The sequence below is a fragment of the Vigna unguiculata genome, chromosome 11, assembly GCF_004118075.2.
Source record: "Vigna unguiculata cultivar IT97K-499-35 chromosome 11, ASM411807v1, whole genome shotgun sequence".
Classification (NCBI taxonomy): Eukaryota; Viridiplantae; Streptophyta; class Magnoliopsida; order Fabales; family Fabaceae; genus Vigna; species Vigna unguiculata.
In genome coordinates this window covers 15672149-15688873 of record NC_040289.1, presented here as the reverse complement: position 1 = coordinate 15688873, position 16725 = coordinate 15672149, and positions in this window count along the sequence as shown.

Here is a 16725-nt window from a genome sequence, read left to right as displayed (position 1 = left end):
ACTCAAAATATGAGATACGGAGGCACATCACGATGCCAATACAAAATAGAGTTCAAGGGTCAATAATATTTAAAATAATTACCCAAGAGGTAGACAAATACATGGGCTACAGCCCTAAAGAAAACTCAAACAAGCAAGATCTAATCCAAGATGAACTAGACAGTGGAATCTCCATTACCCTATTGATCATGAGGAGTTCTTGCATCTTCTCACGTCGATAAATTGATGATCATCACAAAAAGAGAAAACCATACACAAAACATACAAATAAGAAGAAAGTGTAAGCTAGCGTAGAAAAACGTTTTATCATACAATTCATACATTTTCATAGTTAAAGATACATACATCAACCAATCATGTGATGACTCGGAAAAAATACACTAAGACTCAAGATACGACTTATCTAGATACATATAATTAGTCGGATTCACCGGATGCTTGCACTTGTGGTGGCCTCAACTACTCTACCGAGCTAATTGTCAAAGTGTCTCATCCTACCACTCACAAGGTTAGCCTTAAAGTGTCTCAGGCCTCCTGCTACTCTCACCACTTGAGTCAGTACGCTCTACGTGAGACTAACTAACTCTTTAGAGTGTCAGGATGCAATCCTTACCATGAATCCTTACTAAATTATATAATGAGCCACCACCATAGACTTCGTGGAATTACGTCCTAGGTATGTGGCACCACCATGAGCTCCCACTAACAGGGGTCATGGAATTATGTCCTGATCAGTGAGGCACCACCATGCAACCATCATGGAATTACATCCTGACCAATGAAGCACCACCATTAGATCTCACCTACAAATTCATAGAATTACGTCCTGACCAATGAAGACACTACTAATTAAATGAAATAGGATCTCCCCCATGGAATCTCCTATATTCTAATATAAGCATTTGAAGACACATATTAAAATCATACAACATATTTTTCTCTTGGAAAATAACTAATTCTTATAATTTTTTATCCAATCCAACTTAACAACAAATTATACAAACAATTTGGGATTTTAGCAATAAAACTACAGCTTGGGTAAAGCTCCAAAAATTTTGTATTTATATTCAAATTAAATATGATTGAATCAAGAACCAAATGAAACAAGAACCAAATTAATTGAATAACCATAAAGAAAGTTATGAACCAAACAAGCAACAAAGGTCAATGTTGTCAACAACCAAACTACAGTGATCTTGCGATAAACACTACTCTCACTATAGAGCTCCGATTCAAGATCAGACCACTTAAAGTCAAGAAATATGTGTTAAGGATAAACTTTTAAAATATCAGCTCGATCCAACGGTTAACGAAGTAGAAACCTTAATTTTATGAAAAGTTTGTAGTGTTGTCAACAACAAAACTACAATGACCTTGCGATAAAAACTTTTGTCAATGTAGAGCTCTGATTCAAGATCCGACTGGTCAAAGTCAAGAATTATGTGTTAAGGATTAGCTATTAACATTTCAGCTCGATCCAACGGTTAACGAAGTAGGAACCTTCATTTTACAAAAAGTGTGTAGTGCAAAAAAAAAGTAGCACCACATCAATCAAACATACTCATTCCAGAACGAAAATAAGTACATTGCATTTCAAAGAAAAAGGAACTTTAGCTTCCCTTACTTGGAGTGACCTAACAAAAGACTTTGACACCAAACAGCGAAGTACAGCAGCTCTAGGGGCAGATTCAAGAGGTGGCCAGACAAATGGTTGAGCTAACGTGAAGAGAGCCAAAGTCCAAACCCTAGCAGAAGGTGGTTGCAACTCTAAGAGAGGAGGAAGAAGTTGCTTTTCTGAAAAAATAAGTGGAATGAGATGGTTAAGGCAGTTTAGGATCTTGGACACCTTATTGGCCAGCCCTTAGGCTTAACATATGGGAGTAGGCCCTTTAAATTTTATTATTCATCGCATACAAAAATGTGACTAATTATTTGTAATTTCAATTTTGTAATGATATTAAAGGAGGATTGATTTTTACTCTTTATATTAAGATTTCATCTTTCAAAATATGGTTTCCAAAACTAAAACTACAATTTATTACATGTCTGGATTCAATTAATTATTAAATTTTATGTAATTATACTTAAACTAACCATCAAACATATTTAAATAAACATCTGGTTAAATAAATCTAATTATGTAATATTTTTATTATCATTAAATCCAAATAGTTGATTGTAATTTCAATTTTGTAAATTATATTACGAAAGAATTAAATTGCATCCTTTCACAATATGATTTTCAAAACTACAACTTGTAACACCCCAATTTTGGGATGTTACGGAAAGTTAAAAAATTATCGCGTTTAGCAGAAAAAGATTATTATTTAAAATGTACTAATAAAAAAACTTCTAATTTGATTTAAATTACATAATTCAAAACGTCATTTTGTTTAAAAAATTCAAATAACAATTGCGAACAAAAGAAAATTACATATATTTTAGTATCTGATTTAAAATAACTAAATAAATTATAAAAACTCCCGAGTTCATCTCAGCCTCTCGTCAATTTACTTCATGCCAAAATTATCTACAATATCATTTGCTCTCGTATAACACACACGTTATACGATCATCGCACACACAACAAACACACAAACAAACAAATAGGAGTAAGTTAACCATAAACATGTTAGTAAATATGCATAAAATAGATAAAAAACAAAAATAAAAGGAATTCCTGAGACGTGTAAAAACACTATGATGAAGGATTATCTTGTTCCTTTTTAAGATTATTGAATATGGTGTGAGTTGATTAAGAAAACTAAGTGAAATCCCCACTGGACATTAAGATAGCATGCTATCTAGATGTGAAGGTTCCTTTCACAAAGCTCAAGAGAAGAAGATGATGGATTCATTCAAAACAAAAAGGAAATGGAAGGCACATAAACCATAAAAAAAACCAAGAACAATTAAAGGAAGAAGAAAACATAAAATGGATAGGAAAGAAATGGTAAAAAATGTGAGAAGCACGCCACTACAAGGTTAGGCTAGAAGCCATGGCAACCTTGAAGATGAGTGGATATGTGCCGCCACTTGCTATGCAAGATAAGGCTTAAAAGTATTCACTCCCAAGGGAGGAAACTCTCACAAATGGTTGAGACACAAGAGTGTTTTTACTTCAAAATGTTCAACCCTTTTACATGTCTAGGAGCACCCCTTATATAGAAGAGTTTAGGGGCCTCTAAGAAAATAAAAGATACCTAAGGATGTCTCTACAAAAACCTAACCCTAGCTTCTAGAAACTAGGTCAAATAAGGCTACCAAAATGAGAGACAAAAGAGCCAACTATGGTGTGTGCAAGGCTAATTTCGTTCTAGCACAAAAGGAGACAAAGAATGTGTCTCATATGTCTCCAAAAAGTGGCCAAAGTGTGCTAAAAACAAAGGAGACCAAAGGTACATAGGTACACTTGTTTTATGCCTTTTACTTTATGCTTTATGCCTTTGCTTTACTCTCTCATCCACATCATTTATGCTCCTCAATCATCATGCGCCACCTAGCATTGCTTTCTTATTCCTAATTAACCTACAAAGCAAATAAACATAGATTAGCATGTTGGCTTAAGTCAAGTCAACTATAGTCAACAAGTCAAACCTAGTCAAAGGTCAATAAGTCAACTAAAGTTGATTCAACTAAGTCAACTTAGGGAATCAAAAATAACAAACACAAATGAAAGGGATGAAGGATTAGTGAACTTCCTTTCTAAACATGCTTAGTCTTCTTAAGCATGTGCCTTCATCATCCTCCCCTTCTTGGAGAGAATTTGACCACAAATTCTTTAAGCCTTTGTAGATGGAGCTTGACTTGATTTGGGGGAGGTTTTGCGCTTTCCTTTTATGAGCTCTTGTTCCATCTTTTCTAAGGATACTACCCCTAGCTTTGGTTAGGCCATCCCTTTTTTCTAGACCACTCTTCTTCTCATGTTTGCGCATTGGGTCTTCCTTTTGAGCCTTGCAAGAGAAGAAAGAATGGTGATGTCCATCTTGCTTTGGAAATCTTTTTTTAGAGGCAAGTAATACTTTGGAAGTAACTTGCTCTTTTTCTTTTTCATCTTTTCTCTTATCTTTCACTTTATTTTGGTCCTCATTTGCTTGATTCGGTGAGAGAGGTAGGAGTGTGAACTTCTTGCCTTGGAAGGAGAAAGCATAGGTGTTAGCATGGCCATCATAAAAGACTTTTCTATCAAATTGCCATGGCCTACCTAACAAAATATGAGTTTCTTCCATAGGCACAACATCACATAACACCTCATCTTTAAAATTTCCAATTGAAAAATTAATGAGGACTTGTTGAGTTACTTTAATGTCTTCTTCCTTATGCCATGATAGCTTGTAGGGCTTGGCATGAGGGATAGTTTTCAAGCCAAGCTTGTCCACAACCCTTGTGCTAGCCACATTTATACCACTTCCATTATCTATGAGGAGGGGACATAGTTTGTCATTGATATGACACCTTGAATGAAAAATGTTTTGTCTTTGAGAAGGGTCAAGTTCCTTGGAAACTTGTCTTAGTTGGTGCCTTATCATTAACAATCCACCTTCAAGGGGTTTAATCCTTTCAATTGAAGAAGAAGCGTGGGAAGAAGTACTTTTGGGGGAAGGGGGAGAAGAATGTCCACTCTTTACTTCTCTTTTAAGGTTTAAGGCCATGGTTCTTTTGGTAGGACAATTTGAAGCTATGTGCCCATATCCCAAACACTTAAAACATTTTATAGAACTTATCCTTATACCTTGAGAAGAATTAGGAGTTTCATTAGAAGGCCTAGATGAATTAGTCCTAGGAGGTGGGTCTTGGGAACTCTTGAGTGGTAATTTATCATGTTTTCTTTCTTTATCTTTCCAAGTACTAGAATAGTAGTCATTATATGAACCACTCCTCTTGGCCTCTTTTTTCTTTTGCAATTGAGTTTCAATTTTGATGGCCAAATGTAAAACTTTATCAAGAGAGGAGTACTCATATAACTCTACTAAATCTTGTATGTCCCTCCTTAACCCACTCACAAATCTAGGTACCTTTTCCTTTTCAATTTCAAATTGGAGTCTTACTTTTAGAAGCATGGACTCCATTAACTTGTAATATTCATCCACACACATGGACCCTTGTTGAAGCCTTTGGAGCTTCAAAAGAGTCTCCCTCCTATAGTAGGAAGGAACAAATCTAGCGCGCATCAAATTTTTAAGGTCCCTCCAAGAAGTCGTGAGTGACTCTTGGTTAATATTGTCCATACATAATTGATGCCATCAAGTCATGGCATAATCCTCAAATTCTAAAACTACTAAATCTACTTGTTCTTGATTACTAACTAAATGAATATTGAAGATTTGGTCCACTTTTTGCGCCCACTCTATGTAGAGGTTTGGATCATTCTCTCCTTTGAACTTAGGAATCTTTGGAGTTTGCTTCTCTTGTGATGGTTTGCACCTAGAATGCCCTTTTTTCCTAGCCTCTCTTTCTTGCTCCTTAGCTTCAAGCCTTTGAATGTGCTCTTGGATTCTTAGGTCACTTTGTTCCTTGTCCTTTCTCAATTGTTCAAAGGCCTCCTTCCTAGACAACTCCAAATCCCGAAGCAATCTCATCAATGTATTATTTTTGTTTGGTGTAGGTGCATTTGATGAACTTGCCATGATTCCTACAACAAAAAAACTCAAATTCAAGACAAAATAAATGGATTAGGGGTTAGACAACATGAAAATTGAGACCAAATCCAACCCAAAATGCAACCCAAGTGTTTTAGATCACACTCCCAAAGTAACAAGGCAAGGCTAGCACTCAAAATCCACCAAAGGATTAAAGCAAACACTTTTAAAAACTTGTTCAAAACCTTCAAATGCAAGACAAGTGATTCGGCCACAACACCCCAAGAGTTTCAAGAAAAGAAAACTACTAAGACAAAACAAAGAACACCTAGTGACAAGCAAGAAAAGCACAAAAACAAGGAAAGATAAACTCTAAGGAAAGAAAAATATTGGTGACAAAACTTTGAACAACACTAACACAAGAAAAGCAAATTTTTAAGACTCTATGGAAAGTACTTGACAAGCATCTTGAAGTCTTAAATCATGCATACACCAAGAAAGATCATGACCAAGTTAAAGCATGGAACTAATTAGCCAATATCACCCAATTCTCAAGTATGAAAACTAGTAGCATAACACCTAGTGAAAAACACACTTTTAGTTCACCAAGGAGCAAGGTTGCTCTCAATTTTTAGGCAAAAATTGGTGCAAAATTTTCTTCTTTCACAACTAGTTTCATAAAATTGTGAGAAAGAGTTTTAGGTGGCTTGGACACTTAGTTCCTCAAGTTTTAGGCCAAAATCAATTTCATGGAGCTTACATCAAGCAAGACATAAAGTGAAAGCAATATTGAAATACTTGGAAAAACAAGAATAAGAAAACTTCAAGTTAACATATGACATATGACTCAAGCAAAAGTTAGGCACATTTAAAGACTCAACATGATATACACAAAGACACAAACATGTAGCTATCATGCATTTAAACTCAAGGATTTGAGGCTCAAAGACTAAGCATCCAAAGACATGTTATCCAACCACATTTAGGAGCTTAAAGAGGTGCAAAAACCGTAGCCAAACTGCCACACAAGAACCTGAAAACGCTGATTCACGTATTCTTGGCAGATCTGACCTTTGCTCACTAATTTGATCATAACTTTCTCCACAGAACTCCAAATGCGTTAATTCTTTTTTTGTTGGAAACTAGACTCCAAACGCTGAGCTGGTACAGTTTAATGTTTTAAAATCGTCACGTTTTCTGCCAGCACCATTTTTTTGTGTAATGGAAGTGGATTTGAACCATACAAAGATAGCTACAACAAGACAAGGTTAGCACATGAAAAACACCATATTCAAGATAACCTAGGCTCTAGATACCAAAAGATGAAGGATTATCTTGTTCCTTTTTAAGATTATTGAATATGGTGTGAGTTGATTAAGAAAACTAAGTGAATTCCCCACTGGACATTAAGATAGCATGCTATCTAGATGTGAAGGTTCCTTTCACAAAGCTCAAGAGAAGAAGATGATGGATTGATTCAAAACAAAAAGGAAATGGAAGGCACATAAACCATAAAAAAAACCAAGAACAATTAAAGGAAGAAGAAAACATAAAATGGATAGGAAAGAAATGGTAAAAAATGTGAGAAGCACGCCACTACAAGGTTAGGCTAGAAGCCATGGCAACCTTGAAGATGAGTGGATGTGTGCCGCCACTTGCTATGCAAGATAAGGCTTAAAAGTATTCACTCCCAAGGGAGGAAACTCTCACAAATGGTTGAGATACAAGAGTGTTTTTACTTCAAAATGTTCAACCCTTTTACATGTCTAGGAGCACCCCTTATATAGAAGAGTTTAGGGGCCTCTAAGAAAATAAAAGATACCTAAGGATGTCTCTACAAAAACCTAACCCTAGCTTCTAGAAACTAGGTCAAATAAGGCTACCAAAATGAGAGACAAAAGAGCCAACTATGGTGTGTGCAAGGCTAATTTCGTTCTAGCACAAAAGGAGACAAAGAATGTGTCTCATATGTCTCCAAAAAGTGGCCAAAGTGTGCTAAAAAGAAAGGAGACCAAAGGTACATAGGTACACTTGTTTTATGCCTTTTACTTTATGCTTTATGCCTTTGCTTTACTCTCTCATCCACATCATTTATGCCCCAATCATCATGCGCCACCTAGCATTGCTTTCTTACTCCTAATTAACCTACAAAGCAAATAAACATAGATTAGCATCTTGGCTTAAGTCAAGTCAACTATAGTCAACAAGTCAAACCTAGTCAAAGGTCAACAAGTCAACTAAAGTTGATTCAAGTAAGTCAACTTAGGGAATCAAAAATAACAAACACAAATGAAAGGGATGAAGGATTAGTGAACTTCCTTTCTAAACATGCTTAGTCTTCTTAAGCATGTGCCTTCATCACACTACCCTTAAGGATTTATCCGTAGTATATGCGCAAAAATCCCCCAGGATACAACAAGAACATCTCGGATATATTCCGAGGATAACAAAAACTACAAAGATAAATACTCTTTAAAGAGTAAATAACCCATGATATAAGAGAAGAGAGAAAAAGAAGAAAATAAGAAAACGAGAGATAAGAAAATGGTTGTGTGATGAATGGATTTAAAAATCCATGCTTTGTAACTGAAGCCTAGTGTGGAAAATAATATCCCATAAAAAGTGGATGTGGGATTAACATGTGGAGGAGATCTCGTTGAAACAACATGCACCATCTTAAAGAGGAGAGAGGCTTGCTCACGTTGCAACAACTGCAATGCTATTATTTTTGCAATATTATTATAAATATGTAACAATTCCCCACATATTGCAAAAGATAAGAGATAAAAAGAAAGAAAGAAAATCCCGAGTCTCAACTAAGATGTAATGCATTAGAGCTGGTATAGCAAGCTATATGAACCAGCCTCAGATTGAGAAACTTAACACATAGTGTAGTTAGTATAGCAAGCTATATGAACCAAGGACACTTGATGTGTGTTAGCGGTTTATCAATCACAATACACCCCCACAATTCTTGTTGTTATCGCTATGTTGCGCTATTAGGCCATATGCGTGCCCGATATTCATGAGTGCTTTAGAGATCATGCCAATATCTCATACAAGCGACCCCACTCGACACTCATATAGGTGATTTCATCAAGTGTATGCTGCAAATCATACACCACCCATATGGGATATGAAAAACATTAAAACTTTGTTTAAAATTCTTACACCTCAAGGAATTTTAATTACAAAGTTTAACCTCTAAATAATGCAGTCTTTAGCACTTTCACACAGAACATAGGAATGGACATAATTAATTTAAAAACAATCAATTAATCTAGTGCTATCAAAACTAACAAGTGACTTGTTCTTACCCATATGAACCTTATTCATGGGATCTCCAATCACAAAGGTTGGGTTACCATCACTTGTTTGTTTTAAGTGGCTCAAGTCTCATTCCCCTCGATGTTTATATAATCATATTTCATCCTAGGATTTTGTTAGAGGATCTGCTAGATTCCATTCTGACTTCACATACTCAATGGAAATTGTTTCACTCTTCAGTAGCTACTGCTGATTGACAATCACAATGTATTTTCATTCCTAGTGGAATGTTAGCTAAGAAGTTCGTCAACTACTCAACTTCATTATCAGCCCTTTCAAGAACAACATACTCATATTTCTTGTTGATCTAACAATAATTGTTTGTCTGGCTGATCTCCATGAAATCACACTACCCCCAAGTGTGAACCTATTACCACTAATGAATTTTGTCTCGTCTGAATGAGAGATTCAGTTTGCATCATTGTACCCTTCTAGTACAATGGGAAAATTCACTATATTCAATGACATATTCCATTGAATCTTGTAAGCATCTCATAAGTCTCAATATTCCTAATTAGAATATTAAGTATATCTTCTTAGTCTACTTACTGCATAAACAACACCTGGTCTAGAAAAGACCATTACAAGTAGTAAGCTCCCAATTATCTGGGCATACTGAGGTTTAGAAAATAATTCTCCTCTATTTTTCTTTAATTAGTATCATAAGGAATATTCACTCAATTATAATTTCTAAACTTCCTAAGAAGTTTCTCAAAAATACTTTTGGGACAATAATACTACCACCTTTCCTTATGATTATAACTTCTAAATTCACATTGGCTTCACCTATAACCAATTTATATTTGAAAGTTAGATTCTAGAAATAACTTAATTATAGAAACTTCACTAAAAAAAATTAAAAAATTTTGCTCCGAGTAATTGAGTAAAATTACCTGTAACCCCACATTCTTAAATATTTAAGATTGGTAAATAAACACATACCTGGTCGTGCTCCTCTCATTTGTGGGTAGGGAGTACATGAACAAAATTCAAGTAGAATCTGCTCCCACTCAATTTCTGGTTCTTCAATGTGAGAGACAATTTATTCAAAACACACTAAAAAAAAACTTCTTCTCTCCCAAATATAAAACCAATTTTCCCTTTTTTTTCTTTTATATTAAAGTGTTGAAATTAATCAAAGGGGTGCATGAAGTAAAGAACACAATAGCCCATCTTCGTTTTCTTGTTTTTCCAGAATAGAAAAAAAAATGCCAAACCCTTCCTGGGTTTCACTTTTGCAGCTTCTCCTTGCCTCCGCATGTCCAACCATACTGCCTCTCACATCTGGCCAGGTGCTCCGCTATTTATTTATCTGATTTAATCTTCAGTTATGCATTGGTCCTATTTATTTTATCTCTAGTTATGCACTGGTCTTGTTTATTTATTTTATTTATCTCCAGTTACGCACTAGTCTTATTTATTTATTTTATTTTATTTAATTTATCTCCAGTTATGCATTGGTCGTATTTATTTATTTTATTTAATTTATCTCCAGTTATGCACTGGTCCTGCTTATTTATTTTATTTAATCTTCAGTTATGCACTGATCTTAATTGCTTATTTTATTTTATTTATCTCCATTTACGCACTAGTCCTATTTATTTATTTATTTTATTTTATTTATCTTCAGTTACGCATTGGTCTTATTATTTATTTTATTTTATTTTATTTATCTCCAGTTATGCACTGATCCTGTTTATTTATTTCAATTAATATATCTCCAGTTACGCATTGGTCTTGTTTAATTTATATTTATAACGTTTTAATCCTCATCTAATTATTTATTTAAAGTTCTTGCTTTGATTCTTATTTTATCATTATTTTACAATTGAAAAAAATAAATGTGAAGTGAAATTAAATATTATTTTATTTAGTGAGCTTGGATAGAAGAAAATTGCATGTACCAGGATGAAAGACAGGGACCATGGTGGGGTCTAAGGAAGTTTTACCAAGTAGGTGAATATCTGGATAGTTCAGAATAGCACACTGGACTAGGATAATCATAGGCAAAAATTCGAACTATCTGATACCTGCTCGGTATCGCCAAGGTTAGGTAGTGAGTATATATCTATTTTATGCAGATAAATGGCTAATATTCTCGAGAAAGAAATAATTATGATTGTACCAATGTTTTATGAGAAATACTCAACTACCTAATCACTTCCCAAAGTAACTTTTGATGTTCATAGATCATCATAAGTGGAATATGGATCCATATGTCTGGTAAAACAAGATCAAGTTTTGTGGTTATAGGTCAAAATCTAGGCCCCCACTGTCTGTATTGTTTATTGAGATTGATATTTAAGGCTTATAAAGACCTCACTCTTTTCATATTTTTCTTTCATATGTACTTGTTGCATGAGCAGAAGAGGAACCTGCTCAGTGAGAGTTGTTCGGGATATTATTGGTGGATCTTCTGAAGATTGACTCTTGGATAATTTCTATTAATATCTTTAGGAGATATTAAAAATATAGACAATCTTCTATTTTGATGTAGGACTCTTAATATTTTACAAATATATGTTTTTGTAAAATTTTCATGAACAATTACAGAGATGTAAACTATATATATGAATATGAAGTTATGTTATTATTAATGTTCTCTCAAGGATAATCTTATGAAAAAAAATTAATTCCATATATATCAAATAATAATTATTTAATATAGTAGTCGGGGCATCACATCTACAGTGTCATCTTATGTGATGAGTTAGTTGATATTGCTTAGCATGGTGTAATTGGTGCATTTTTCTTTATTTCTTTTGAGTGTTATATATACATATATATATATATATATATATATATATATATATATGTATGTATATATATGTTTACTTCTTTTTCATTTTGCGATTAGCTTACCCTTTTTCTCTATGTCTGTGTTCTGTTTGGTTTTCTTTTGCGATGATCACCAAATCCTTGGATTAAGCAAATGTGGAGACTCTTGGTGATCGTGATGTTGGCGGTGATGTGACCCCATTACGGCTCTCTTGGCCCTACACGTGTTCCACCTCTTCCTTTCCTAGGGTTACCTCACGCTTGGCCAAACATGTTTATGGCATGTTCACGATAGCATCGTTAAGGTTTCACGTTTCTTCCTCAGCCCTTAGCTGTTAGGACATCTTGTTAGAACGGTGTAAGACCCGAGAAATTTAATTAATTAAATAAATAATTAATAAATAAATGCGGGTAGTGGGAGCCTTATGACAATTAATATTAAATTTTATGATGTGAAAAGTACTAGCTTAAATGGTTGAGAGTACTTGATTGTGTGAGAGGAGTTGGGTTTGAGTCTTATGTATGCCATTTGTGTGTTATTTTTAATTGTTTATTATTTGAATAATAAACTGCTTGATCATGATAAGTGATAATAAAATCCTAGATTTATAAGAATTATCATGAAACATGAATGGGTTGAATGGTTGAACATTGTCTTGATAATTAAGTTGTTGTGGGTTCGAACCTTGGCTAGCATAATTAAGCCTTGACTTGTTTGTGTTTTATTTTATTTTTTTGGGTTCTAAAAGGTTAGGGAAAACCTAGAAACACTAGTAGCCGTTAGAGAAATCAAAGAGGTATGGAATAATCAGTTAGAGTGCAATGAATTCACTTGTTAATGGTGTAAATTAATATTTTTGTTTTTGATGAGTAAAGGACAATTATTAGTCTAATAATTGGGAGAGGAAGGAGTGTTAGGAAGGGGGAAGAGTGGAATTTCGTGTGGATGTTGGAGAGAGTTCTGGAGGACACTAGAACGTAAGAAGGAAGAGTGTAGAGAGACTTTTCTGCAAAGGTTAAAGAAAGACTTGGAGCTCGATCAATGGTGGTGCAAGAAGGACTTTAGGATTTCCAATTTGAGCAAATAATACAAGGTTAGGGGAGCTGCTCTATTTGTCATATTAAAGTGTATGATTTTATGTGGTATGTTGTATGATTGGGTGACTTTTCTGCATTAAAATTCCTCTGGTTTTGAGTTTCTGAAAATTCCCAGAAACCGCCTGGTGGACCGTTAGAGCCGCCAGGTGGTGCATAACCGTGACACCCATTTCTGGGTTGTTTCAGATGAACCGTCGGCAACATGGGTGCTTCCACCAGGCGACACGGATAGTAGTGTGATTTCTATGATTTTTTCATGGACTTTATGATATTTTTTGAGTTGTTGCGAAAGTATCCTATGCATGTTGAATGCACGATCTTGTATAATCGTTGATCATTACTATGTTTTATGATACTTGAAAGACTGAATGGGTTGCAAATCATGAAGGGTTCATATTAGAATTTGGGGCCAAAACTATGAATATGAATTTGGGGGTTTTAACCATTATGAAATTACAATTATATGATTGTACTGGATGAATATGCATAAGAAGAAACCAAATGAATGTAAATTTATGTGTGTAATTGAACAGAATGAGATTTGGGAATTTAGGGTTCTTCATGGGTGCGGGAAAAATATGGGATTTTTCTAGAACTGTATGCACCACCTAGCAGCGCATGAACTGCAGGCAGGCGACTCATGTTAAAACACTGGTTTTTGTTAAGCACCGCCTGGCGGTAAAGAGCTACAGCCAGGCGATGAGTGTGGTGTTCTGTTCACAAAAAACGTTGTTTTTCGTGTTTTCGCGAAGCAGGTATCGTCGGGAGCTAGTATCATGCCGCTAGGCGCCACCGATTTTTCTAGTCTGCGCAGTTTTCGTAAAACTGCATTTCCCAATTCATTAACCGTCCGATTTAGATGAAATTTTGGAAGGTGATTCAAAACATGTTGTTCTTCACTTTGAACGGTGAAGATTTGAATTGGATGCCGGCAGAGGGAGATATACGTCACTCATGATTGGTTTTTGAATTCCCTAATAGTATGATTACTAATGGATGATTAAGTGTGTTCAAGTGCTGGTATGGCTTTGATTTGTGAATGTATATATATAAATATATAGATGTGTGATTGATGAGTATGTTTTTGGTTGTGCTTGTTGAGACATGTTGAATATATGAACCTATATATGTTAGCTCGAATGTTTGATGTTATAAGTGTGTGAAAAAGGCCATTATTGATGATATCACTATGACCGAGTGTTGCATGATCATGACGGGTTTTGGGAAAGTATGGGAACATGATAATCATACTTTAAATGTAATGGAATTGCGAGGACATGCAGAGTAAGTATATAGCTTTGATTGTGTCTTTTGTGGGGTTTGTGAATTGTAAGCATGCAAAGGGTTGGCAAAATGAGAAGGGGAAAAAGTGTGTGTTGGAATTGATTTAAGAGGTAAGTATATATGAATTATAAAAGAGAGGAATGTGTGCTTATACTTGAAAGATGCATATGTGTTGTGATGTTATAATTTGGAATATATGAATGTGTATGTTGATTTTTGGATGTTTGAGAATTAAATGGTTGAATTCTAGAAATTAATTAGAGTACCTAAAACCAGTAGTGTCACATTAATGATGTAGTGTTTGGCGGTGTAGAGTGGACCACCAGGCGATAGTAGGACACAGGGATGTCTTGTGAGTTGTGGCGCCTAATGATGATGCGGAACCGCCAGGCGGTCTGTACTACCATTTTTCCTAACAACGTTTAGGCTGCGCTAGGCGATGGTGTAATGGCAGGGTGCATTATGATATGTTTTCCATGGTTTGTTATGTTGATCCTGGTCTGGGATATGCTTGATGTTGTCATGAGCGAGTACGTTCATGACTGGTGAGGAATACGTGATGATATGAGCGGGGAGGTTCATATCCTGATACTCTCGTGTAGGGATACAAGCGGGGAGGTTCGTATGTTCCGTGCTCACACTTAAGAGATGTTGCGTGCATGGAGGTACGTAGTTGGTAGATCATGTGTGTTGGGCTACGGGCTGGTAGGTCCGTAGACCAGGACTACAAGCGGGGAGGTTCATAGAGCAGGACTACGAGTAGGGAGGTTCGTAGAGGCAGGACCATGAGCGAGCAGGTTTGTGTGAGCATCATAAACCCTGAATCTGAGGATAATTGTTTGTGTGTTATGAAGGTTGAAAAGCCTTGGGGATTAAGGTGTTGGGCAAGAATTAACTAGAATAAAATAGATGGGTGTATCTTGATTTTTTTTATTAACTTAAATGTTAACTATTTATAAGCTCACCCTATCTGCTTGTGTTTGACGATGACCGTGTAATGCGTTACACGAGAGCAAATGATGTTGCAGGTGATGCTGGTGAGGCATAACATCGAAGAGAGGGTTAGCTGGAAAAAGCTTTTACTGGAGTTTTAGCTGGGAAAAGCTTTGTAAACAGTGTTTTACTGATTTGTGAATTTGGATACTGTATTGGAGTTTCATAATTTATTGGTTTTTTTGGATAACTTCCGATTAATAAATGTTTTAAAATTTCCCGCATTTTTGAAGCGAAGTATAATGTATGAGGTTTTCATCATATTTCTCAATTTTATTACTTAAATTAGTAATATCCGACCGGGATGTTACAAACGACGTTCCCCTTCTTTTCTGTTTTCACCGGTTTCCTTCATCTTTGAAAGGCAAACCAAAGCTTTGATGAATGTTAGATTGGTTGAGATTACTCCCCCCATTCGTCGGCTCACCCTTCACCTTAGATGAGGATTTCTCCTCCTAGGGTTCCAAACACCGTGTGTGTGTGAGTTTCCAGTGAGAAACCAGAGATAATCGTCCTTTATCGAGTCTTCCGCTGCGCATGGATGGTGTTCTACAAGTTTCAATCGATAGAACACCAATCAGAGAGGTTTTCCGACGAATTCTGTGACGAACCGGTCTCATCAAGTGGTATTCAAAGCCACTCGTTCTTGGACCACCACGAGATAAGTATTCTTCGTCTTATCTCTGTTATTTCTTCTTATTCTGTTCGATTCCTTCTCTGTTCATTTTGTGCTATTGATGCCTTTTCTTGTTGAAATTGATTCAAAATGCTTGTTCTAATTTTTCTGAATCAATACTATGATGAACTGTCTTAGCTATCTGATTCTGCCGCTCAATGCATGTCAAGTAGGTTTAATTTCAAGTTTTGATTAGCTAGCTTTGAATTTTATAATCTCGTGTTTTTTTCTTAGGTTTTTTTTGTTCGTTTTATATGTCGATAATTTCGTAGTAGTGTTGCCTAATTTGAGTATTGTTCACTGTTTTGTCTCTGATTCAGTCCATGTTTTGTTTTTCACTCATTAGTTTCATTCTGGTATGTGTTGTGGAGTTCACATATTGCTACTAGATCAATAATAATTTCTTGCAATTCATAATTCTAGCTGTTTCTGTTTTCATTCATGCCTGAATTTGTTTCACTGTTGTTGTTTCTTTCCTGTTGAGTTTTTGTTTCTCTAAGTGTCATTATTTGCAGTTTTTGCACTCATTTTGCCGTCCAATTGCATCAGTGCTTTGTGTTTCACTTTGCATATGTTGATGTACTGCAATTCAATATGTTGGCCAAGGATTGCTGTGACTGAAGTATTTTATGCGTCTTCCATCATAGTCAAATATGATTTGTATAAGAATTTATCTGTGGAAATGCAAGCTTAGTCATGAAATACATAGGTTGTCACCAGTGCAGGAAGGGCCTTTGGCAGCGGTTGTTTTTAATATTCTGCACCGGTTCGGGAACCGAAGCATATTGGGGCGAGGCCAAAAGAGCATAGCTTTTGGCCTCGGTTAAGAACCGAAGCCATAGAGGCCCCTTCTGCCTCGGTTCACTAGAACCCGAGGCCATAGAGCGCGGCCTTTTCGCCTCCGTTTTGAATGCACCTGAGGCCATATGGGCTTCCTTTTTTTTTTTGAAAAAAATTCGATACCCTTTTGGCCTCGATTTTGGTTGCACC